The following is a 26,819-nucleotide window of genomic DNA, read 5'->3' on the forward strand; positions in this document are numbered from 1 at the left end:
GAAAACTTAATGGAATCTTACTTATGTGAGTCTGTGAATAAATTGTTTGCCTATTTGAGTTTTCTTACTAAAAAATAGACTAATGAGAATATGTGTTAGGAAATCATTACTATTGATTGTAGAGCTGTTTGCTTGACATAAATATGGAAATTATAATTACTGTGATATAAGTGGTGGATGAGATGAACAGGTTCCCAGTTGAGCACATGGGAAAACTGAATTAAGTGGTGACTTTCATATACATTTACCTAAAAGAAAAAACAAAGATTTCATGTTATAGTGGCCCACTTTATGCAAGGATCCATGAAGATCAGGAGGGAGGGCATCAGGATTTTAAGAAGAAAATGAATGGGATGTTTTCAACTGTCTAGAACTATAATTCATGCAGTCTTTTGTGGCTTACACTGTTGGTTAGGATAGACATTGTAGCTTTCTCCCATTCCATTCATGATTTCTAGGATGAGAAAAATTTTGAAAGTAGAGTGATGATTGTTTTGTATAAACAATAGACCATATCAAGTAAAAGCATCTAGAACTTTGGAGTGGTTCATTATAGAAATTGTTCATCATTGAGGCATAACATGGTCTATCCTGATTAAAAAACATCCATAATTCTCTTACCAATGGCTAGAAACACATCTATGCTGTTAGGACGCACAGAGAATCCCATATTCAACTAGGTTCTTGAAAGCACATACCTTACCTTCTTTTATAGATACTTGTTTTTCCTTTCCTTATAACTTTAACAGAAGAATAGCATCTCTAGTTCTATGAAGACAATACATGACAGTTTTTTTACACAATTTGTAGCAAGTTTATTTAGAGATCTGTGTAGAAACCTTTATGTCTATGTGAGGACAGATTGATGGCACAGAAATGAAGGAGCCTTAATAGCAAAGACATTCGAGTGAAGGAACCAATAATTACAAAGCAATTAATCGTACTTGGAATTGTATCAAAGGAAACAGCCACTGAAAAAGAAGCACTCTTATTTATCAGTCTGGAAAAAATTCAGCCACCTGAAGATGATGTTGATTTGCCAAGTTACTGGCAAGATCCTGGGATGAGGATTCAATGTGATCTAATAAACTGAGATTAACAAACCCCAAAGGAAAAACAAGCTGGTGGGGAAAGGGTTATGTGTGTGGGAAAGAGACTGAAAACTCTCAGGCACATAGTCCAGGCTTGTGAAACTGTTTAAGAAGCATGACCTAGAGAGGCTAGCAGCCACAGGAAAGATAGCTCAAAGGGAATACTGGACCCAAACTTCAATCAGTGGTTACTCTAGGTGAAGCATGGAAGCTGGAAGCAATGGTAGATGGATTTGGGATAGAAATTCCTTAATGAAGAAGCTCAGCATATGTTAGGCCTTTATGACTGGCAGGGGTTTGAAAGGTAATAGTTGATGAGCAAATTGCATGGTAAAGTCTGGAGACATAGTAAGAACTAGAAGGGAGACAAGAAAATTTGGCCACAGCACACAACTGGATGGTTGACATCTGGAAGGTTTAACACATCAGAGTGGGCAGTTGTCTGTGAGCCGAGCTCAGCACTGACAGGTGAAGTGCAGCATATATCACCACAGTGACAGAGAGGAGTCAAGTGGATGAGGAACATGGCATTACTCCTAAGAAAATGGAGGCTGTAGTTTACAGACTACTGTGGTTGACTTACAAGTGTGATTGTGTTAAATCAGGCTTTCAGGTAAGAGGCAAGGAGCACCTTGCCTAAGTCTATAAGGAACTAGACCATATTTTACTTTTGCCTTGGTGGATCTCTTCCAAAACTTATTTTCCATCCATTTGCATCATAACATCATTAGTTTTTTTGTAGTACTGCCTGTGAAGATGACTTTTTACCCATCAGTAAAGCAAATCTACTTTGTGTCTTTTCTACATCAACAATCTTAATTTTGTTTTTTCTTACCAGGCTTGAGAGGCTATGATGCACAGTTTATCACCTGTCACCTGTGCATCATATTTGCTTTGCTTCTGTTCCCATCTATAATAATGCTTGCCTAAACTAGTCTATTTGATGACTGTTTATCCTATTCATCACCGATAAGAACATCACACTAAACAAGCCATGGTACTTCTCTTTCAAAAGTTCTGACATCGCTGTTCTTGGATGAAGTGTTGACATCCTAAAATGGTGTCCATAGGTCAAAATTTATTGAATTTGTTAGAAATAAAATACCATGCCTTTCTCTTCTTTCCATATCCAGCTAAGAATCTAAGTATGTGATGGTGTTTTCTGCATATTTACCCTGACTACGTAGCATCTTTGAGTACATGTTAAAGAACTCCACATGAATGACAGCATTGTAATACTTAGAAATTGGGTTTGATTTCCAGAGACTTGAGGAAGTGCCAGCATGTATCTAAATATATACATAAACATATAGCATATTTGCTATTACTAGAGAAATGTCATATATTTCTGTAACGTGAATTGCTAAACAGTCTTATTAATAATAATAATAAAAAAAACCAGAGCCAGATATTGAAGTGAAAGCTAAAAGATCAGAGAAACAGAACAAGCCAGCCACATTCTTACCTTTACAAAATCCTCAGCCTCAAGAGGAGAGTTCCTGTTTCCTCACACTTTATATACATTTCTGTGTCCTGCCATATTACTTCCTGGGATTAAAGGTATGTGTCCTTCCTAAGCAAAGATATGAGATCTCAAGTGCTGGGATTAAAGGTATGTGCCACCATGCCTGGCTCTGTTCCCAGTGTGGCCTTGAACTCACAGAGAGCCAAACAAATCTCTGCCTCCTCAGTGATAGGATTAAAAATGTGTGTCACCACTGCCTAACCCCTAGGTCTAATTTAGTGACTGGCTCTGTCCTCTGATCCCCAGATAAGTTTATTAAGGTACACAATATATCACCATACATTCCTACTCAAGGTAGCTAGTTTTAGGAAATAAACATGAAACCAGGTGCCTTCAGCTTATATACTAATATTCCAGAATTAATAGAGGTTCTTACCAAAGAACACTTAATGGGAGGCTTTGGACTTCATGAAGCTAAACTGAACTAGTATCAAGAATAATTTAATACCACATAAAGAAGTATGTCTTTTTGCAACAATTTTTAAAGTTTTGAGATTTTAATATGATTACATTATTTCCTGCTTTACTTTTCTTCCTCCGAATTCTCCCATGCACCATATATACTTACATGCACACACACACACACACACACACACACACACACACACACACACACATACACACAAATATGTAGCAACTATTAAAGAACAAATAAAATCTCTTAATTTGTATTTTTATGAAATCCATACAAAAACTTTCTTTAGTCTCATTTTAGAATCTTCTATATGCACATACAAGTTATTGTTTACATAACTCTCTATTCTGGAAACAGATATGTTCCAGAATCAAAGATACCCTTTTTCAAGCTTATCCCAATGGATCTAAGATACATTTGATGAGGAACAGAATAAATTAAATATTTCAGCCAGGCATTCAGCATCTTCGTACATAATGCAAGAGCAATGTAATGAATGTTTTACTATTGCACAAAAATCCTTTTATTTTTTTCATTTTTCACTGAAGAGTTGGGAAGGCTGGTGCCCCTTCCCTTTCCTTTAGAAAAAAAAACAAAAACTTGTCCATGGAGCTCGTATGCTTTTCTGGAAAGGTGAGATGATCTCACATATCATGGAAGCATGTACAGAAGCAAACAAGGGCACACACTGTAAGGGCACATTTTAATATGTGTTTATATGTTTATTTTTTAATTTAATTAATTTATTTTTTATTTATTTTACATACTGACTATAGTTTCTCCTCCCTTCTCTCCTCTGGCTGCCTCCTTCCTTTCCCCCACTTCCATCTACCCCATTCCCATCCACTCCTCCTCTGTCTCCATTCAGAAAGGGGTAGACCTCCCATAGGCTTGAACAAAGTATGAAGTTGAGGTAGGACCAAGCACCTCTCCCTGCATCAAGGCTGGGCTAGGTAATCCAGCATGGGAAATAGATTCCCAAAAGCCAGGAAGGCCATGCATCCCTCTTTGGGTCCTCTTTGTTATCTAGCCTCTCTGGTACTGTGGATTGTAAATTGGTTATCCTGTACTTTACTTCAAATACCCACTATGAGTGAGTACATCCCATTGTCTGTTTTTCAGGGTTTGAGTTACCTCACTCAGAATGATTTTTTCTAGTTCTGTCCATTTGCCTAACAAATTTCATGAGGTCATTGTTTTTCCAGCTGAGTAATACTCCATTGTGTAAATGCCAGGAGTCTGGAAGAAGCAGAGGAGGAATTGTATGAGCCAGGGAAGGGGTGGGCAGGGTCATGATGGGGGAACTCAGACAGCTGACCTGAGCTCATGGGAGCACATGGACTCTGGACCAACAATTAGGGAGCCTGCACAGGACTGACCTAGGCGCTCTGCATATGTGACAGTTGTGTGGCTTGGTCTGTTTGTAAGGTTCCTAACAGTAATATCAGGACCTGACCTTGATACTTAGCTGTGCTTTTATATGTTTATTTTAAAAAGAACGGTATACTGTATCATTGAGAAGTGAGGGACCACTACCTTGGATTTTAATTCATTTTTGTTTCAAACAATGGAAGAATTGTTTGACATTTCATACTTGAATTTTTGGAGTCAGTATTCTTAAAGAACACATTCCTTTCTGTCTCAGATCACTTCACATCAGTGTGTGGTCTGTTGCTGGTAGAAAATCAAAGAAGAGATCTAAGCCACTGAAGGTTGAGACAAGTTTGCAAAGTCTTTCTGACATTTCTCATATCTGGTAAGAACTTCAAGGACTCTAGATAAAGTAGACTTTTTCAAAATCTTATGTTCTTCCAAAGATTCCTTTTCTCACCTTCATAACTTGTTTCTGAAGAAGGTTATATGTGTGCTTTGCCTGAAGACTTTGTGACAGTTCAAGAGTCTATTCACTTTATTGTTCTTTATGGTCTGAAAACAAGTGACAAACACAGACCTATGCGATCTCTTCCTCTGCATGTAAGTAGGCAAACTGTCAAAATTTTCTTTTTAGATCACAGTAAAAATTTGGTCTCTATACCATGGCTACTGAAATTTACCAGGTAAGATGAACACAATAGGGGCAAGAGTTTCTAAGCTAAGTAGAGTGCCATCATTAATCATCAGTAATTAAGGCATCTATTGGATTTAGCACATATAACTTCAAGAAGATTGATATTATCAGTTAACTTATCACATCTTGATGACAGTCACATGATTGACTCAATATGCCTATCTGACATGTGGCCTAATTTATCACTTTTATTTGCATTTATAATCCCTTTCCATCTCTATAGTGACCAATTGCTTATTTTTATGTACAGATCATCTCTGTGTAGTTGCCTGGTGAGTAGCATGAAGTTAAAATGAATATAAGTTATTAGGTACATTGTTAGAAATGATTGGTGGAGAATGCAATAAAATAACATAAAAAAGTGAAAACTGCAATGGACAGTGAATTTCTTTCATTTTCTCATCAAATTAGCATATTAAAACTTATTTAGCTTGAGGAAGTCTGAACCACCCGTTGTGTTTTGATTAAGTTTCTTCATACAGAAAGTTTCTGTGTCTTCTGCATCATAACCTCACACTCCTATCCAATTTAGTAAGAGCTTCAGGAAAGCTATTTATTATACTTTTTCATATCTTCCAATTTTTCACTTTAATTTAAATGTTTGGAATTTCCTAGGTCTCAACCTTTTCAGTGTCACAGATTTGGCACTAAGTTCTCCCCTTCCGTGTTAACTTTGTATCATTGTAATAAATTCCTTGGATAACCAATTATAAAATAAAAGGTCTATTTTGACTCATGTTTTTGGAGGGTTCTGTCCACAGTAGATTTGCCTCATTACTTTTGATTGTTTGTCAAAGCGGCACTTCCTGTTGAGAAAACAGAATAAGGATATGGAATTCATGACCTGAAATTGAGAGGAAGACCCAAGAGTTGTAGCAACTCCTCAAGTGTATGCTCTGAGCTCCAATATTCATCAATTCCTCATTGAGAGGAAATTCTTACTGTGTTTTATTTTCTCCCATTAGTCCCAACGTATTTATTTGGAATTTCTTTGCTTTTACTGTTTCCTCATACTCTAGGAATGGAACAAACAAGCTCATTCAAAGTTGATAACACTATCCCACATATCCTCATGTTCCAAATGTCTAATAACTTCAATAAGTATAGCAAAGAAAAAAAACCAACTCAGGGCACTGAAGGCTCCCAATTATCCAGTTTTCTTCCCTTCTATGTTTTTTTTAATTCTGTAGTAATTTGTTCACAAATTAATACATTTAGCATATGCTTAAAACCTAGCTGTACAATATTGTTTCATAGAGACAGTAAGCAATGTGTTATTCTTTTTTTTTTAAAGATTTATTTATTTATTATGTATACAGCATGTATGACTTCAGGCCAGAAGAGGGCACCAGATCTCATTATAGATGGTTGTGAGCAACCATGTGGTTGCTGGGAATTGAACTCAGGACCTCTGGAAGAGAAGTCAGTGCTCTTAACCTCTGAGCCATCTCTCCAGCCCGCAATGTGTTATTCTTATCAATATTTCTCATGGTTTGTTCTCTGATCAAGTTAGTCCACCTAAGTAATATTTTGAATATTAGATAAATAAAGTGAACTTTTAAAAACTGATTTTATTTTAAATTCCAACTTTCTACTTGATATTTTCCTGTATTTGTTTGTTTCTTAAATTGTTTCCTTATTTGTTGATAGAAGGGATGGCCTTGAACTTATGTAGTCAACGATAGCCTTGAACTCCTGATTTTCTGACTCTGTATCCCTAATGTTGGGAGTACAGGCATATACCAACACACCCAGCTTGGTTTTTATTACCCTTTTAACTTTTCATCCAAAACATAATTCTTTATTTTACTTATTAGACTTACTAAATTATATTTTCCCTGTATTAATGAGTGGAAATTATTTAGCTAGTTTCTCAAGCTAAAAGTCAATGTCCATATTGATTCTTTCATTTCTCTTTACTGCTCATGAATAATAAACAAATATTAACACTTTTCTGAGCAATGTCTAACATGACTTCTACTTCCCATCAGGCTCATTTGGAATCCACCATATATCTCCAATCTAACAACTACACAGTCTACTTGTAAGATTCCCTGTTCCTTCCATGATGATCAAGTTCTTTCTTTTACGCTTTTCTTTGTTTACATTGATCTTTGGTGTTTGATGCCTAATCTATGTCTACAACCTCTTCTCAGTTTAAACTATCCTTGACTCTCAACACTCTGGCCAGCTAGTCATCTTCCCAGTCTTTCAAATTTATCAAGATTTTTTCTAGTCAGTGATCTAAATACCTGCAGTTTCCTCCCTTTCCAAGCATCCCCTCATTCATTTCCCTAGTTGATATTTCCATTCTTCAGTTTGCAGGAAGACACCTCAGATATGATGTCATGATATATTCCAGCTCATTTGTAGTCCCTCTGCCTAACTTTTATATTCTCTATAAAGGAACTCCAATTTCCCTCTCATAATGCCTAACAACTATGTTATTTAGTGAACATTGTTTACACATGGTACTGATATTGAACACCTTATTTTCCATCTCTTCTTCCTTCCTCAATGGGACCCCACTATATATCACAGGCTAGCCTCAGCCTATGACCTCCCAAGCTCATCATCACAAATTCTGGGATTATAGGCATGTGTCAACTTATCAGTTAGGAAATATTTTATTAAGCATCTCTTCAACCTTTTATACATGTATGAAACTTAAAACTAAACTAGTTGACATAAGTGATTGCTTTCAGATAACTAGAATGTAGAGAGCTGGACTGTCTAATATACACAATGACTACAGCTTTCTGAGACAGTTGTTTCCAAATCAAGTCATTTCACAGTGAAAATACCCACATTGTTTGCTTGGTAAGCAGTGGTGTTTCCCTATATAGGCTGGTAGTCTGTAGTTGTAAATGAAGAGTGTATCAGATGAGTGTATTATAAAACTTGTGACGCATTTTTTCGAGTGACAAATGTTTTCTGTTCATGCAGATTCACCCATTTGTGTTGTTTCAATTCTCATTCTTGCTACTATTTAATATTTACTCCTTTAAAACATCTCTTGGAAGAATAATCAAATTTCATTGGTATATCTACTTCTGTTAATATAAAGATGTTATAAATCAGCTACATATTATATCAATAAATTGTTTGGAATTGAAAATGAGATTCTTTTGTGAACCAGAAATGATCGTATAACAGGATTCATTTTATTAAACCTATTTCGTCATCAGGAATATAGAAGTAGCCACTTCTCAATTCATACTAAAGATTAAGGTTAATGTCAGTTAAGTGTTATACACCAGAAACATGGGGATCTGGACAGCTGGTTCAGTAATCAAGAGTTCAGTTCCCAGCACCCGTGACAGGCAACTTACAACCTCCTGTAACTCCACACACAGACACATATATAAACACACAACTAAAAACAAAATTAAAAATCTAAAGGTTATGCACCAGAAATGTGTAATTAGAAATTTTAATGTCACATTATTTTTCTATCACTTTTCCTACAATCTATTATAAAGCTCAACTTAAGTATTTGAAATTTAAATAATTAAAACAACATAGGCATGACAATGATTTTCAAATACGTCCTGAAATGACCTATCTGTCTGTCTGTCTATCTATCTATATTTAATCTATTTATAAATATTCTAGGTGTAAAGATAGGTAGATGAATAGATAAATAGCATAGAAAGCTGTATCAGACAATTTGCTTGAAATTTCCAAATGCAAGTCTTCTTGCTTGTAAAATAATGATGACTTTCTTTTAAGAAAACAATGTTACGGAGAACTGTCAGTGTGGAAATGTATAAGAAGACCCCACCTTGTTCTCTGTGAACCTGATTAAAAAAAAAAGTGAATGGATCAATCCCGGTGAAGATTAAAAAAAAAAAAAAAAAAAAAAAAAACAAGTCATTATCCCTAGTTGTATATATTACCTTAATTTGACAAGTAGTCACTTCAGAAAAATATAGAAGTTCCAATTTTAAAGGAACAACTGATAAGTTAGCATTTGAAAAATTGTTGTTTTAGGCAAAAGAACTACATTCCACCATTATTTTACTCCTTGAAAATGAAACTGAATGTATATGGGATTTGTTAAACCAAAGCAGGAACATTAATCAGAACTCAGATATAATTAATGTATTAGTGAGGGAGCATTTTCTGTTTTCCTTCTTTTCATTTATCCCCTTAATTCAGTCTTAGGTTGGTCCCTATGCCGGATTTTCGTATGCTCTACAATTCTATATTCCTACTTTTCTGGACTTAGAGAATTGCATCAGCTGTAATAGTCTCTCTTACAGGCAGATAAAGCTACAGAGATGATTCCATGCTGACTAAGCTGCAGGGAGTGCTCCCAGTAGGTCCCTCTTGGTAGCCACATCATAGTGACATTTCTGCCAATTACTCTTTAAATAACTGCATGAGGATCCTAATGGGCTCTTCCAGTGAGTGATATCAAAAGATGAACCTGGCAAAAATCTAAAGTAATGTATTTTTGTGGGCTTGAGGCAGCACAAATCTGTGGGTTTATATCTTATAACACTGCTATTAATATCATCCTATGAAAAATGAAACTCCCTGATTCCTGAAGGACATTTTTGTTTTGTTTTGTTTTGTTTTGTTTTGTTTTGTTTTGTTTTTGTTGTTGTTATTGTTGTTGTGAGATGAGGTTTCTCTGTATAACAGCTCTGGCTGACCTGAAACTCACTCTACAGACCAGGTTGACCTCAGACTCACAGAGATCTACCTGCCTCTGCCTCCCAAGTGCTGGGATTAAAGGTGTGTGCACCACATCCAGACTCCTGAAGGATCTTAACATCATATTCCAAATGCAGCCATATGGCACATGGACATGTTGATAGTCACTACCTTACAATGATACATTTAATTGCTTCCTTTTAATAAAAACTTCTCTCTCCCCCTCCCCCCGTGTGTATATGTGTATGTGTCAGTGTATGTATCTGCATCTGTGTATGTGTGTAATGTGAGTGTCTGTTGATGCGTAGCACATGTGTGAAGGTCAGGGGACAACTTCCTGAAGTTGACTTTTTCCTTCTTTTTCTGTTATATGTCCCAGGGCTAGAACTCAGGTTACCAGCCTTACACAGCAAATGCCTTTACACAGTGAGCCAGTTTGCTGACTCTTACATTCATAGTTTTAATAGATCTTTAAAAAAAAATCTTTAAAAAATATTTCTCTTACATAAGTCATTAAAAACTTCTGGAAATATTTAATATTCTCCATAGTTAGTCCCAAATAATTGTCATTTTCACCTAAAGTAGCTTATGTCCATAGTTTCTAAGGAGAAAGCCAGGGGCAAATTAAAACCATGTAAATGATGACACACGATAAGCATGATCTTTATGCGAAGCCATGATTTAATTAGAATGAACACAGAAGAAAAACTTTTTCCCAAAATAGAACAATATCAAGCTTTGCAAAAATACTAAAGTAAGTAATATACATCTCTAAAGCACCAAGAAGTTCAGTGGAAGAAAATTACTATAGAATGGGCATGCATTATAGCCCCATGAAACAAGAGCCCTCCCTGTGATGCTGGCTGATCTCTCTCGAAGTTAGAAGCATGAGGTTGTTTCAGCTACTCATGAATTTCTTCAGTAAGGACAATGCCAACCACCCAAGGAAGAGGAGTATCGTTGGAACCTGCCATATGTACAGCTTGTGGGCTTGTAGTAGTCAGACTTGCCGCTAAAAGGCTGGCATCCATAGGTCAGGTTTCTCAGTGTTGGACAACCATAGGGAAGATAGCTCAGTGGTTGACGACCATAGGTCAGGTAGCCTAAGGGTTGATAGCCATAAGACTGGTAACTTGGATGGAAGCAGCTCAAAGGTCGTCTACAGGATGTTGGACGGCCAACGCTGGAATTGCAGGATGTGACAGGAAGGCAGCTGTTTCCTTCCTGGGATCCAGATATCCCTGAAGTAACTGGAGATCCGACTGAAGGGCTGCCAGTGTTCCTGATGCAGCTGGTTGATTGTCCACTCCCATGTTCACCGCAGGGCTCGTGGCAGTTGTCACATGATGTATTGCTGCCCAGGCTGCTAGTAGGAGAGCAAGGGGAATTTCTACAGCTCATCTCAGTGGAGCAAAGACCAACGGGTGAGGTGGCAGGAACGTGACTAGAGTTCCTAGGAGAAGAAGAGCTGCAGACTTCTGAGCGGCAGTTATTAGACATGATAGCAATAGAACGATCGACAACCAGGCCTTGATTCAACTGCAGAGAACAAGTTGCTGAAGTGCGCTTGTTACCTGCTAGACTTCTTTATATACCCTGGGTGCTGGGTGTTGGTTCTTTCTATAGTCCATCTTCATGGCATCTCATTAGAATATTATTTAGTTGCCTTCTAAGCAATCCTCCCACTAACTCATAAAAGATACATCATCAGTGTCACATCTTTCAAATGACTGTCATTTCAAAGTCAATTTAGTCCTCCTCAACTAATTTCTAACTAGAAGCAATTTTCCTTTAACAGTCTTAACAGCTTTTTAAAGTTACTGTTAAAAAACCACCAGTGCCTCTATATAATTGGTGATAATTTACTTAAAGTCACTTACTAATAAAATGAAAAAGAATATGTCTTAATGTTTAAAGTATTAATAAAGTATTGGAGAAGTGATAAATAAAATTGAGAAAATTGATCTCAGACACATAATACTTCTTTGGAGAGTTAACCTGAATTTAAAACCCACATGGCCACTGGGAAGCCTGATGATACTGTTTTCCAGTGTATCTTTCCCAGTAAGGAATGGTGACCTGAAAATCCTAGGTAATTTTTATGAAGATCCACACCCAAAGAGTATGTGTCACTGTTCTGTCTTTTATTAGAATGAAACTGGAGGTGTTAGCACACATATTTGACAGATGCTGTGTACCAAGAAAGCCACATTTCCTTAGAGGCATGCCTATGTGAGTTTACAGAATGATACTGTAAATAAAAAGTGTGCCTTATTTCTAGCCAGTTTCCAACGAGTGTCTTCTTATACACTAAGTATTTTTAAATAGCTCATGTTTTCCATATTGTTTATCAGAGAAAGACAATTTAGTTTCTTTTTCCTGATGAACATCTAGAGTCACAATGTATGGTTGGAAAGGAAGTGAAAATTCCCGGTCTAGTCTGCCAATCAAAATCATGTTTGTAGCTTAGTTACATTACTGTACCCTACCACTCAATCTAGGCCACACCATTTAGATAAATGGCCTCTCTTAGTGTTCCTTGAAGAGCTTAAATTCAGGAGAGTGCTTGCTTACATCATATGCCTCTAGAAACATGTTCTTATTGGTACCTGTTGGGGTGGGAAAATAATAGACCTTAGCTAGTTTTCTTAGTCCCTAGATTTCAGTTTTACCTTCCTGAAGCAACAACAGCCAACATTTTTGGCCAGAGAAAATATAACCAGAACTAGTACATTATTCAATTATTATATTCTGAGGTGCAACATTTTTAAGTTTTAATTCTTTCATAAAAAAGCATGATCACATTTCAAACAAGCTCACCAGTACTTTAGGATTTAATGAAAAAAACCTGGGTGGAAAGTTTGGACCATTATCTACCCAGGAAGTCCTCATCAGAGTTGGCTACAAGCTTGACCTGAAGCATAGCAATTCAATGTAGTCAGCACTGAGCCTTGTTTCAGATATTTTCATAGATGGCTATGGTAAGCATCACTATGAGGGCAAAAACTGTCCTCTTTTACTGAGGAAGAACATTCTTTTGCCATGAGAACACTCATAGCTAAACTTTTCTTGTTAGAAATTCTGAAAGTCTCTCAGGGCTTACTCATTGGAATTTAGTCATTCTAAAGGCATCTTTTCTATTGGCAACACCAGGAAGCATCCACACTGGCGTTGTGTTTACATCTGTTCTGGGTGTGTATTTCAACAGTCCCATTTATTTAAATCCTTTTAATACTGGGAAGACTATAAACACACATTTTATATTCTTTAATAAACCAAAAATGGATTGAGTCAGGTTATAATTCTGTTTATTGAATAAGGAGACGGCTAACTAACAACATACCTTCCCTTCCCTGCATTGGATCTTGGAGATTTTTTAAAATCATGTTTATTGTTTGAGAATTTCATACATGCATATCACGTATTTTAATTAAGTCCAGTCCACAACCTCCCCTCCAATATGTACTCGAGTCTCCCCAGCTCCTTTATTGTCCCAACTCCAGGTGCTTTGTTTTGAAACCTACTGATTCCATTCAGTGCTGCCTATGTACTCATGGATATAGGACCATCTATTGGATTATGTGTAGACGCCCCCGCCCCAACCGAACTCTTATTCTAACAGTAGCCATCGGTTTTCAACAGCTCCTCAACTAGAAGTGAGACATATTTTCTTTTTTTTCCTCCCAATGGTCAACTGACTATTTTATCTAGAAAACAGCTACCGCAAGCCGTACATTATTTCCCAGTTCCATAAAGCTGTCTGATACATAAGCCACATATCAGCTAAATCCTCAGATGTGGGTTTCTCCACATGAGATGTGGTTTTGCTTGCTCAATTTATCAGTAATTAATTAAACACGGAGTTATGCTTAAACATGTCATATTGGATAGAGGATATTCTGGATTACCATACCCCGTAGCTACATCCGCCATTGGAGACCCATGGCATAATTAGCTGGACATTACTGTTAATAAGATAAATTAGTCCCTTCTGTCATTCACTGAGTACACAAGTGTATGCTTGATGGGGTAAATAATGGGAATTTATCTATGAGGTACTGTATTTTTAAATACTTTTATAGAAAAACTGTGTCCTGAATATCAAAGTAGGAGAAATGTTACCACCTCTGCCCCCTGAACCCAGCATAAGTGAAAACAGGAAACAAACAAACACAAACTCCTCACAGTTCTCATGGCCTTCTAAAGATCAGTCCACTTACACGGTGATTAATTTGCTTTGTGTGCATCAATCGGGACAGATGTTGAAGTTTATGTAGAAGATTTGGGGGGGGGGCTAGATTTACTTTTCTTTAGAATGAGAATTTTCAAGCTCTTAGAACCAAATTAAATAAAAGAAGACTAGTGAAGAAGAAACACAGAGGCTGGTAAGAGAAAGGCACATGGTTTGTATATTTGACCCTCCAGCTTTAACAACCTTGACAGTCAAGTAACATTAACTCTTTTAGGGGGAGGGCAATGGCATGCTACATATAGCCTCTGGGTAGGTGTTAGTGAGCAAGTCACAGCAGGAATAGCAGGCACATAGGGTCAAAATTCCCAGAGGATCAGAAGAAACAAGATGGCATAGTTTTCACAGGCTGTGGGGGTGGCAGGGATCACAGTCAGTGATAGCCAACAGTAAGAGGAACTTACAGTTCTACCTCCAACAGCAGCCCTATTGGGATTTTTACACCATGCATTTGGAAAGCTAGTAGGTACTCCTATGAATGAATATATTGTTTCCCTTTATTTTTCTATCTGAATGTAGTTTTTCTGTCTTTATTAGTCTTTCCCTCCACTGTATGTTCTAGTGATGAGATTGACTGAGTTTCCCACCTCAATCATTGTAGTTTTATTTATGTAAGTTTGATCTGGGCCTCTCTTTTTAATCTTTCATAACTCTATTTACCATGAATATGCTGACTCTGTGAGCATATAAGCATGGTTAAACTTACTGTTATAATGTTTTTCCTAGCTAGCTTTAGCATTGGAATAATTTGTCCTCTGGTTTTGATCAACTTGTGTTTCTGTACAGTATGAGTCTTATTTCAGTGTTTCTTTCCATGCTTTGGAAACATCAGTTGGATGCCAGATGCTGTTAGTTAACATTTTGTCTGGGGCATATTTTTTGTGTTCCTATAAACATTCCCCAGCTTTGTTCTGGGGTAAAGGTGATTTACATGGAAACAGTTTGATCCTTTGGAGTGTTGCTTGAATGGAACATTAAGTGAAATTCAAGCAGTACTTAATCTCTGATTATTTTTGCCTAAGCAAAACATCCCTTTGATTCCTCTGCCAATTTTCTGCTCTATCTGGAGGGAAACTACGTGATGCCCAGACACTGAGCTATGAGTTTCTTTGATAACTGTATCAGGCAGCTCTTCTCCAACTTCATGAGTTTCCTTCACCTGCATGGATTGATCATTAAGCTGTAGAGAAGGCTTTCGTGAGCGTTGCAGATCCTTGCAACTCTCCCCACATCCATCTGCAACTCTCCAGGCTGTGACCCTTCACCTCCCCTTTGCTGGAGAGCTTGAAAAGATCCATGCTTCCTGTACTTTGCTCAGTTTTATGATTATTTCAACACTCAAATTCACTTACTATTCCATTTTGTGTAGAAGAAATCCAGATCAATTAATTTGAATCTCTACTTTCATATGGGCAAATATCTCTATGAGAAAGAAAACCAATTCATCCTATTATTGGAGATAATTGAATATAAGTCCAATACTTATACCAACATTTCTTTTTAATACAAAGACATACTTTGTGCCCAATAATTACTATTTGCATTTTAAGTCTCTTTTCCCAGTTATATTTGTGTAGAGAACAGTTTATAAGGATACTTTTAATGGACGGTAAACCACTTTAAAGCCAATAAACTCATTATTTTAACTTTTCTCATATAAATATATGCATATATATTTATTTATTTATAAATTATTATTTTTTTCTGTGGACTCTGAGAAAGACCTCACCTAAAACCTTATGAAGTCAGCATAGTATATAAAGACTAACTCATAAGAAATCTACATTGGTTCACTAATTATGACCAGTATCAATACCAATATAAGCTACTACTAATAGAGGCAAATTAAATAAAAATCTATATTACTTTCATGAGCTTCCTATAAATCTGAAACAATTGTAAAAAAAAATTTAAATGTGGACAATGGACTAACATTTTGCTATTAGCAAATAAAAAAAGATTTGTTTATTTAGCATCTTTATAGTTTCTCCAACTATGACTTAATAGGTTACAGTTTTCTACACTTTTGTGTTTTGTTTTTGTTTTGTTTTGATATAGCCTAGGATGGGCTGAAATTCGCTGTTTACCCAAGGTTGACCTTGAACTTCTGATCTTTCAGCTTCCAGTTTCCAGGTACTGGGATTACTGGTGTTGCAGCACCATGCCCAGTTTACAAATGTACTAGGAAAGTACACTAACAACTAACCTGTATCCCCATCTGCTAAGCTACAATTCAATAATAATATGTTTCAACACCATCAAGCACTTTTCCATATTTAACCTTATCTTATAATTTAAGGAAAGTTTTTGAGACAGGAATCCAAGTTTATGATGATATTTTATTTGTACTGAAATGTAATTTTATTTGTATGTTAATAAATAAAGTTACCTGGGGGACGGAGCTTATAGCAAGCCATAGCAGAAGCCAGGCGGTTGTGGGGCACACCTTTAATCCTGATCACATGACAGGCAGATCTCTGTGTGTTCAAGGATACAGCCAGCATGGAGACACATGCCTTTAATCTCAATACCAACCATAGAGACCTAGAGGTCTGTATAGACAGACAGTGATGAGGAGGTCATGTGGTTGGGTTTACAACCAATAAGAAGGCAGAATAGAAAGTCAATAAAAAGACAGACACACAGGAAGTAGGCCTCTTTTGGAGGGGAAGGACGGCAGCAGCAGGAAGGATAAGAAGGCGGTTTTAAGTCTCAGCTCTTAGCTACTGCTCTGGCCTCTTGGGCTTTTAACTCTGCATTTGGCTCTGTGTTTCTTATTTAATAAGACTGTTACATCTACACAGGTTTGTTTTGTTTCTATTTTATTTTTGTCACTGCTTTTATCTATTTTCTCCAAAGTAAAGATTCCTTTTAAACTCTGCTCTTTCAAGTCACAGAGTCTGTAAGAAGTGGAGCTGAGTCCATTACCCAGCTATTTGACATCTTATCTTGTATTTCTTGGTGTCTCCCTTAAGGAAAACCATGTCAGGGCTGAAGATGACTCCGTTGTTAGGTTTCCTGAGGCCAAGCTGCCATTTCTATCCTCAGGGCCACAGGGTGGAAGGAGGGGACAGAAACCCGCACTGTCCTCTGCCTTCCATTTATACATCCTGACAAAAGCACTTACACACACACACACACACACACACACACACATGTAAAACAATGCAGAGAATAAAAGAGCACATACTTTTAAAAATTAAAATATCTTTATCATGCTGGAGAGTAAAATGCACAACACTGTTTCTTGATAAAAACAGCATCCTTGTAGTTTATGAAAAATGATGATAATATACCTTCCTAGGTGATCCCCCATCCTTCACCCAACTCCATTCTCCCAATTGGTTGTAGCCACTTGTACATTTTACTTCTTAGGAGTTGAAGTGAATTCAATATATTTCATGGTGAGAAGCGTTGTTACCACTTCCCTGCATATCATCAGGCAGTATCCAGGTGAAGAATAGAAAATATGTGACAGTTCTGCCAATGTATTTGCAAGGCATTAATGAAAGCTATGCACAGTATTTGTGGCTGTTTTTCAATGTCTTCATGAGTTTTGTCATCTATTCCTTAACAAAAAATAGTAATTCTTGATCTTAACAAGTTACAGAATACAAATTCATAATCACAGCCTGTCAATGGGATTGTAGCATTACTCTGAGTCTACTCACTGGACTCATTTTTCAGTAATAGTTAATAAAATATTGTTAATACATGAACATCAGATTATATTTACATCCAGAATTTAGACATTTTTATAACTGGTGCAATTAATTAACTCTTTAGCATACTTGGATTCTCAACAGCAGGGTTGGGGGTTATGATCAGTGGCCATCTTTAGGAATGGTGAAAGGGTGGGGATAGCGTCACAGACAATTCTCTTCACTGACACTCAACTAAGAGACTGAGCTCAAGGCACATTTAGTTCTGCCCACCATGGTGTCAGAAAAGGTTTGGAGACAGGTTCTCATGAGAATATTTTATTAAAAGCAAAATAGTGAAGACTAACATCTACAAGAAACCAAACAGAAAAATACAGCAACATGCATGATTTTAAAAATTAATGTTAATTAGGCTAGAGAGAGATGGCTAACTGGTTAAGAACACTTGCCTGTTCATGCAGAGGACTCAGGTTTAGCTCCCAGCACCCATGTAGGGGTTCTCAACCATGAAGCTCCAGTTCCAAGGGAGCTGATGCCCTCTTCTGACTTCCTCAGGCACTGCATACACATGATGCATAGGCATACATATATGCAGAACATTCACATACATAAAAATAAAGAACTAAAGAGAAGAAAAATCATGTTAATATAAATTGAATAAACAAAACAATAAAGAAGTTCTATCTGCCATCCTTTATCTAATGTGACAGTGTCTTTGAATTGTCAGCTTGATACAACTTAGAACCACCTGGGAAGGCTGTTTTAGTGAGAAATTGTGCGTATTGGGTTGGCTAGTGGGAATGATTCTGAGAGATTTTCTTGGGTTAACTGGGATTGGAAAAAAACAACCTGAATATGGGCAACATCATTTCATGGTCTGGATCCTACGTTGAATGTAAAGGAGAGTGAGCTATGTACTAGCACACCTGTGTTAATTTTTTACTCTCAGTCTTTTTAAGAAAGTTTTTAGACTTGTTTCCTTTTGTTTAATGTGTATAGGTGTTTTACCTACTTGGATATCTGTGCCTAATATCTTTGGTGCTAGAAAGGGGGTTAGATGCCCTCAAACTGGAGTTGCAGGTGGTTATGAGCCATGATATGGTTGCTGAGGATTGAACCTGGGTCCTCTGAATGAGCAGCAACAAGTTCACTTAACCACTGAACTGTCTCTCCAGCCCACACTTTGTCTTTACTATGGATGCACATGACTAGCTACTTCAAGTTTCTGCTGTCTTGACCTCTCCACTATGACAGACCTTGCCCTGGAACTGTGAGTCAAATGAATCCTTTATCCCTTGAGTTACTTCTGCCCTGGTATTTTAACACGGCAATGGAAAATTAAACTGAGACATTGAGTGAGCACAGTTCCCTTCATGGGGAAAGCACCACAAATTTACCAGAATTATCCAACAAAAACCATCAAAAGACATACATGTAGACCTTGAGAATGCATACTTACTAGGAGTAGAGAAAAAAAAAATCTGTTCTTCATATGCTGGAAGCCATGCGAACAAAACTTAAGGTAGACACTAGGCTGTCCTGCAAAAAATTTTTAACTACTGGTACACAAGGGAAATATTTCCATAAGGAAGATTTAAATTTGTTGTATTATACTAGATTGATTAAGGCCATTTTAATACAAGTATAAATTGTGCTAGGAGTGTCTTCCTCCCGCACACATCACTACCCTCCCAATGGGGGTCCTTCCCTGCTGCCATGTATCTCCTTAGCTCTTGAGAGATTATAATGTGATACATAGCAAGCCATTCTAGTATTAAACCCAAATTCTATATTGATTCTGCTTAACTAAGGAATTATTAGAACATAAATTTTATGTACTCCAAAGAGAATGCAAGCTTTAGGACACCGCCCCCCCCCCCCCGCCCCCGTGTGTAACCCAGAGCTTTAAAGGTGCAGGGCAATCAGGTCAGTGGTTGGTCACTGCTAGTCACATGGCCAAGGCCTACATCAGGAGACATAGATCAAAGGGAAGCCACTTTTACACGTGTAATGCATGGGCTAGAAGACCCGGAAGTGGCACTGAAGGGAAGGGAGCTATTAATTGGGAACGCTGGGCATCTGGTGTAGGATGATGGGCAGACTGAACTGGGACATGGGGAGCAGCAGGAACAAAGTGAGTTCTTGACAGGATCTGGAAGAGGTCAGCAAAAGGTTACGTGGCTGCTAGGCCCATGCTGCCCAGCTGGCAGCTGGCAGATTCACCACAGTTCTCCGGGCAGCAATCCAAGACCATGACAAACAAGTACTGAATAAACTGGGATCCCATCTTTGGTGCAGAGATTAGGACAAAGAACAACACAGAGACTAGGAGTTAGTGATAATCCCAGAAAGCTTGCCACCATGTACAGAGAAGGAGTGGCTGAAAGACCTGAGGTTAACAACACAAGCTGCCAAAGATTCGAAGACATTTCCCCAAATGTGATTAGTGCTTTCTGGCTGAACTCACTGCTTCCAGGCATTCTGTGCACACCTTTATTTCTGTGCTAAAGTGTTTGTTGTACCTGCAGTATCCCTTGCGAGACATCCAGGTGTCAGTGAGAATGCCCTACAATCTCCTCGTAGCCAAATACTGTTTTATTCCAGCCACTGACATGTAAGCAGAAGGGTTGTAACCAGTAGTGTTGTAGGACCATAATTAATTACAATAGACTTTCTTAGTTGAGCCTGCTATCCCAAGCCTGAAAAGGAGGCTGAGACAGGACATGACAGGTCCAAAGCCTGCCTGGTCTACAGAGTTTATAGCCAGCCTGGCTGACTTAGTGAGAACCTGTTTGCACTAGTTTCTTGCTAAGTGCTGTGAACAAGTACCCTGTAGAAAGCAATTTAAGGGAGATGTATTTTGCTTGCCAGTTCCAGGATACCTCCTGTCATAGCAGGGGATGCTGGCAGGATCATGAGGCAGCTTTTCGTATTGCATCCAGTTATAAAGCAGAGGGACATGAATGCTGCTACTCGGTAACCTTTAACCTTCCATCCTATCCAGGACTCGGCCAAGGAAATGGTGTTGCCCACATACTCTGTTCTTCTTATCTCAATTAACCCAATGTCAAGAAACTACCCCATAGACATGCCCAGAGACTAACTGAATCTAGATAACTCCTCACAGAAATGCCCAGAGACTGACTGAATCTAGATAATTCTGCACAGGCATGCCCAGAGACTGACTGAATCTAGATAATTTAGTGTAGGCATGCCAAGAGACTGAATGATTCTAGATAACTCCTCACAGACATGCCCAGAGTCTCACTGAATCTAGATAACTCCTCACAGTCATGCCCAGAGACTGAATGAATCTAGATAATTAACTCCTCACAGACATGCCCAGAGACTGAGTGAATCTAGATTATTCCACACAGGCATGCCATGAGGCTCCTTTCCTAGATGACTCTAAGCCTTGTCTAGTTGATGATACAAGCAAGCATGCATCTCCAATAACAAAGGTGAAAAGAAAAGCTGCAGGACGTGATTGATGGTTCAGTGGGCAAAAGTGTTTGCTCCACAGCCTGGTAACTTGAGTTTGATCCCCAGATCCCATGACAAACAGGGAGAGCTGACTCTCAAAAGTTCTCTTCTGACTTCTGCTTGCACACTATGGTGCATGTGTGCCCACATTCACATGGCCAACCTTTTTACCTGCTGAGCCAACACCTTTTTCTGTGATTGTTTAGTGCTTCAGTTTCTGTAATGTTACTGCTGCCCTAGTTGGCTTTCAACACTCGGGATTATTCCTTGGGCTTCCCGTGTGTCAGGTAAAGACTTGGCTACTGGGCTACATCTACTGCCCTAGTCTTTGTATCTTGACTGTAAAATTTTAAATCATTTCTTAAATACCTCCTTTATAAAAAGAGGCATCTATCCAAAAACTCCAAAAGGAAATGAACATTTCACAAAGGATTTTTCATTGTCAAGACATATGTTGTTTTGAAAACATCGAAATTTTATGAAAAACAATGTAGCACATATGTATGCCTATCAGTTAGTGGTTCACACTCACCCTGTTTTAATTGGATCCAATAAGCCAATTTACTTTGAGGATGTGTCTATGAAGCACAGTACAGAATACACTGGATAAGAAAATTTGGATTTCACATTCCCAAACTCTTGGAATATATATATATATATATGGCATTGCATTCTGAACGATATTACAAATGGAAATTGTTCTTCCTTGGCATTTCTTATGAAACTGTATAAATATTTTATTTTACAGACCATACCCATTCTTCCTATCAAACTCACTGTCACATTTCGGGAAGAGTTTCCAGAGGAGCACATTGTGTGGAAACGTCAGTGCTTTGCTGCTGTGTGCAAAGCTCTCGCATGCTGGTACTTGCAAACCGACTGTTCAGAAACTGAAAGGATCCAGAGAATAGATGCCTATGCAAATGTGCTGTCTTGGCCTGTAGAATAGTATTCAATGTTTAACGGGCATTCAAAACTGCTTTCTGAATAAATTACACAAAATGAATATGTTTGTATATTCAATTTTAAACAAAAGCATCACGTGTTTTACCAATGTACTTTCAGGCTCTACCTCTAAGGGTGTGTGTGTGTGTGTGTGTGTGTGTGTGTGTGTGTGTGTGTGTGTGTGTAGTTGTTATTTTTCTGTTCAAACCTCCCAGTCTTTTCTTCTGTTTCAATATAAGAATGTGCATAGGTATTGTTTAGAAAGCTTTGTACTTCCTGCATTCTTTCCATAAGGTCCTGAGCAAGGATGGGATGCTAGTTGTTAACTTCATACTGAGATTCTTCCAGCAAGATACTTTAAGGAGTTTGCTTGCTTCCTATGCTTCAAGGCCCTGTTTCATTCTAATAATAATGAGAGCGATGGAGAGCAGGTTGCTCTACAGGAGAGAAGACAGCGGGTATGTGTTAACATGCAGCTCACCCAGCAGTTGTTGAAGCTCTGTAGCCAACCTGTAGGACTATGTTACAGGTACGTCTTGAAGGCAATTGCCACCCCGGAGATGTAGTTCAAACTGAACTGATAATATCTGGTATTTTTCAACCAATAAGAATTTCATAAAGAAAATGTAAAGGTTTTTTTTTTCTGTCTTAATGAGGAATGAGGGCTCATCAATATAACCCTACACAGGAACAGGAGCTGTGTTTTGTGTGTGCTTGTCGCAACTTCTTGTGTGCTCTTTCTTTTCCATCACATTTAGGTCTGACAGTAGTCCACTTATATTGGGACTTACTCTGGGATCAAGAATAAAATATGTAATGTCAAAACTAACACTTCAGGGTAGAGGCAGCAAAATGTTGTTTTGGAGGGTGTTCTCTCAATCTGCCTTTGGAATTATTGATCTTAAGTAGCTAGACACAGCCTGATTGCACCACGGGAAGTGTTACAAGTGCTCTTTACTAATAAAAAGTAACTTCTTTAGGTCATGGAAAATTTTAGATTCTCAGTGTTTTAGATCGTTTTAGGTTTCAGTGTTTTCCATAGAGCTATGGTCTGAGGTTAGTAGAAAACCTGGTTGGTTCTCCTTCCTAGAGAGTGACCCATATTGAAAACACTATTATTTTTTTTAAATAATTGATAAGAGATGTAGGCAGAGAGCACAATGTATTATTTCAGAATTCTTTCAGGAAACGCTAGTATCTAGACTTTGGAAGAGAAGAAAATAAAATAATAGAAGAGGAAATTCAAAGGTAAAGTCTGTGATCCTTCAAACTCTGTAAGTTAATGCCTGTGGCCCACTAATTATGATCAAAGAGGCACATCACACAAATTAGTGGGCGGACCCTATGAGTTCCCATGAGTGCTGTCTTTATTTCTAGATATTAATGAATAGCTGTTTTCTATGATTATTGAGTATTTCCTGTTTAAAGGGTCATGTTCATACCGCCATGTAATTTCCCATATATATTATGATAGAGTTTGCCAGCATTGCCGTAATTAAGTCAACACCTGATATAGCCAATAGAACATTTGTTGATGTGTATAATTTGGAGGGTTTCACAGTCTACTGTGTTCTTCAGGGAAGCATTAAATAATGATGCAGTACCAACAATTTACTTTCAGTACATTAATTTAACATGAGGGTTTAAGGAATTTACTATGCTGGGTTGTAGAGGTCACTGGTATAAAACTTGAATTAGGTGCTATAAAAATAGATATGTGTTCTTCTGATACTGAAATGTCAAACTTCAGTTTAAACAACTATGTATCAGATGTCCATTTGCAGCACTGTTTCTCTGCATTCCAGTGAGGGACCTTTATCAGACTGATATGTTTGATGCTGTATTTGACACTGTTAGAGATGGCCTTGTTTCAGTCTATGCTGTAGTATATGGAATTTGAAAGTTCTGTGGCAGTTCGTTCTGTGGTCTCTCATTTGCAGTATTTTCAGTGCATGGTTCCTTTTATGTGTGTCATATGCTCACTAAACTTAACTCGCTTGATATTCTGGAGGCTTGGATGTCACAGAAAAGGGCAGCCACTTTTTAGAAAAACATGTCTTCTAGAATATAATAATACTACAGTATGCATGTAACATAGACGCTTTCATTAATATAGAGGAATGTTGTCTAATTATTTATGTTCATAAAGGCAATTGATAGATACCTCAGAGGATAAGCAACTGTGGGCTTTTAAATAGGCTTTTAGTTTTATTGCCAGGCATATCTTTCAACACAAATTAGATTAAAAGGAGGAAACAGCATGTTTTTGTTTCAGTGTACTATCCAAACTTTGAACATTTTGTTTTCCCAGTAGAAACAGAGAAATATTCCTGGTGAACATGTCAGCAATAATTAATATCAACTAATGGCATATCCTTATTCATTAGGAAAATGCACCAATTTCTAACTAAAATAGTAGTGAACTCAGTTAAAAAGACTGGAAACATTCTAATAAGTTGAAAAAAGACAAATGCCTGGACATTGAACAAGATGTAGAAAATATTTAAGAACTTCCAGGGCAAATGTGTCAGAACTTTCAAAATTAAAAATATAGTTTAAAATTTCATGTGAAGATTACAAACTTTTGCTTTCATATCCCTTGCAAGCTTGGTGATTTGCTTACTGTCACACTATGAACAAGGCCTTTGCAAGGTATTATATGGATAGTTTGTATTGAAAGCTATTAAATATTATTATCTGATTTGACATATTTTGTATTTTGCAAGCAAAAAGCTCTGTAATTCCTTACGGGAATGTGTGTGACAGTTCCATATATTATATCCTTCCCATGACCTCCTACCTACATTTCTACCTCTGTGACATCAAGAATTATACACTAATCAGATTAGTGAATACCATAACTATCATCATAAAGCCTTTATCCTGGAAACAGATGCAGAGATCCACTGTCAGGTGCCAGACTGAGCTCCAGGAGTCCAATCAATGAGAGAGAGGAAGGAGGTATTCTATGAGCAAGTGGCATCGAGATTATGATGGGGAAACATACAGAGATAGCCATCTAAACTAGTGGAAACTCATGAAGTGTGGACCAACAGCTGTGAAGCCTCCATGGGACTGGATTAGGCCCTCTGGATAGGCGAGACAGTCGTTTAGCTTGAACTGTTTAGGCGGCCCCAGGCAGTGGGATAGGGATCGGTCCCTGGTGCATGAGCTGGCTTTTTAGAGCCCAGTGCTCATGGTGGAACACTTTGTGCAGTCTTGGTGCGGGGTGGGGTGGGGGGTCGGGGTGGGTGGGAGAGTTGGGGGGAGCTTGAACCTGCCTCAACTGAATATACCAGGCTCTGCTGACTCCCCATGGGAGACCTTGCCTTGGAGAAGGTGGGAATGGAGGGTGGGTTGGGGAGGAAAGTTGGGGTGTAGGAGGAGGGAGGAGAGGGAGATCTGTGGTTGGTATTTAAAAGGAATAGACAATTAAATAATAATAAATAAGGAAAAAATGTTAAAAAAGAATTTTACACGTTACACTTTCTTGTGTGTTGGTGATATCAAAGAGTCAACTTTTTGAAAGTTTGAACTGAAAATTTGAACTATGCCATCCCACATTTCTATTCAGCCAGGAAATAAATGGATAAATTAGAGAATAAATGGATAAATTAGATTCCATTAAAGCGTCTAGAAAAGAATTTTGTTCCTTATCTCTGCTCACCTGATGACAGTTATAAATAGAAAGGGCAGAAGAAAGAAGAAAGAAATGAAGAGAAGAAAGCACAGATGAGGTAACCAGTCTCCTCCTTTCATCAGCCATTTGTAGTGGGTAGCCATTCCAGCTTTGACCTGGAAGTTCCAAACCCCATTGAGGCTTCAGTAACAGTCATGCCTATAAGACGGGGCTGAGAGAGGCCCCTGACGACCTGAGATCCAGATGCACCAGCTCTCAGATGCTGGAGATAGACTGAGCAGAGTTCTCCAGAGAACACTGCAGGACTGTGCCACGACTTTCCAAAACCCTGCAACCTACCGATCCCTTCACTTGTAAGTTACGCCACTAAATAAACCTCCCTTTTAACTATGTGGAGTGGCCTTAATAGTTTCACCAATAGCCATTTTCCTCTTCTAATCTGAAGTCCAAATCTGTAGTAATTCCAAAAAGACACTTTTTAGTGAATAGTGAATAAATCTCAAACACTATACTTTCAAGCTCTTCTAATGAAAGAGCTGGTCTACTTATGTTTATGGACTTTGAGTGTTTTTTTGCTTTTTTTTTTTTTTATCTCAGCAAGATGCTATGATTTACAGCAAGTCTCCATGGAATCTTCATCCCTAATTAGAGGCCCATCTGGCTGAGTTTACTCCATTTTTGGAAAATCACCAATGCTTACTACACACATTTCAGACGTCCCTGACGGGATGACCCTGCTGTTGGCTACAGGATCTGATACACTGAACACACTGGGCAAGGTCTCTGGCACTATTCTCCTCTCTCCCTCCCCTCCTGCTGTATCCTCATCATTTCACCCTGCATCATCCTCAAGTTCCTGCACTTGACTTTGGTCTCTGTGCCCAAAACACGCGAGCACAATTAACCCCAGGCTCTTATCTTTGAATTTTGTAAGTACAATTCAGTTATCAGTTTATGCATACATTTTCTTTAATTGAAAATACATTTTTTCATATAAGATATCCTGATGACAGTTTCCCCTTCCTTACTCCTCACAATTCCTCTCCCCTTCTGCTCCCATCTAGGTCCAACCCTTTCTG

Source organism: Peromyscus maniculatus, chromosome 12, assembly GCF_049852395.1.
Source record: "Peromyscus maniculatus bairdii isolate BWxNUB_F1_BW_parent chromosome 12, HU_Pman_BW_mat_3.1, whole genome shotgun sequence".
NCBI classification, from domain to species: Eukaryota; Metazoa; Chordata; class Mammalia; order Rodentia; family Cricetidae; genus Peromyscus; species Peromyscus maniculatus.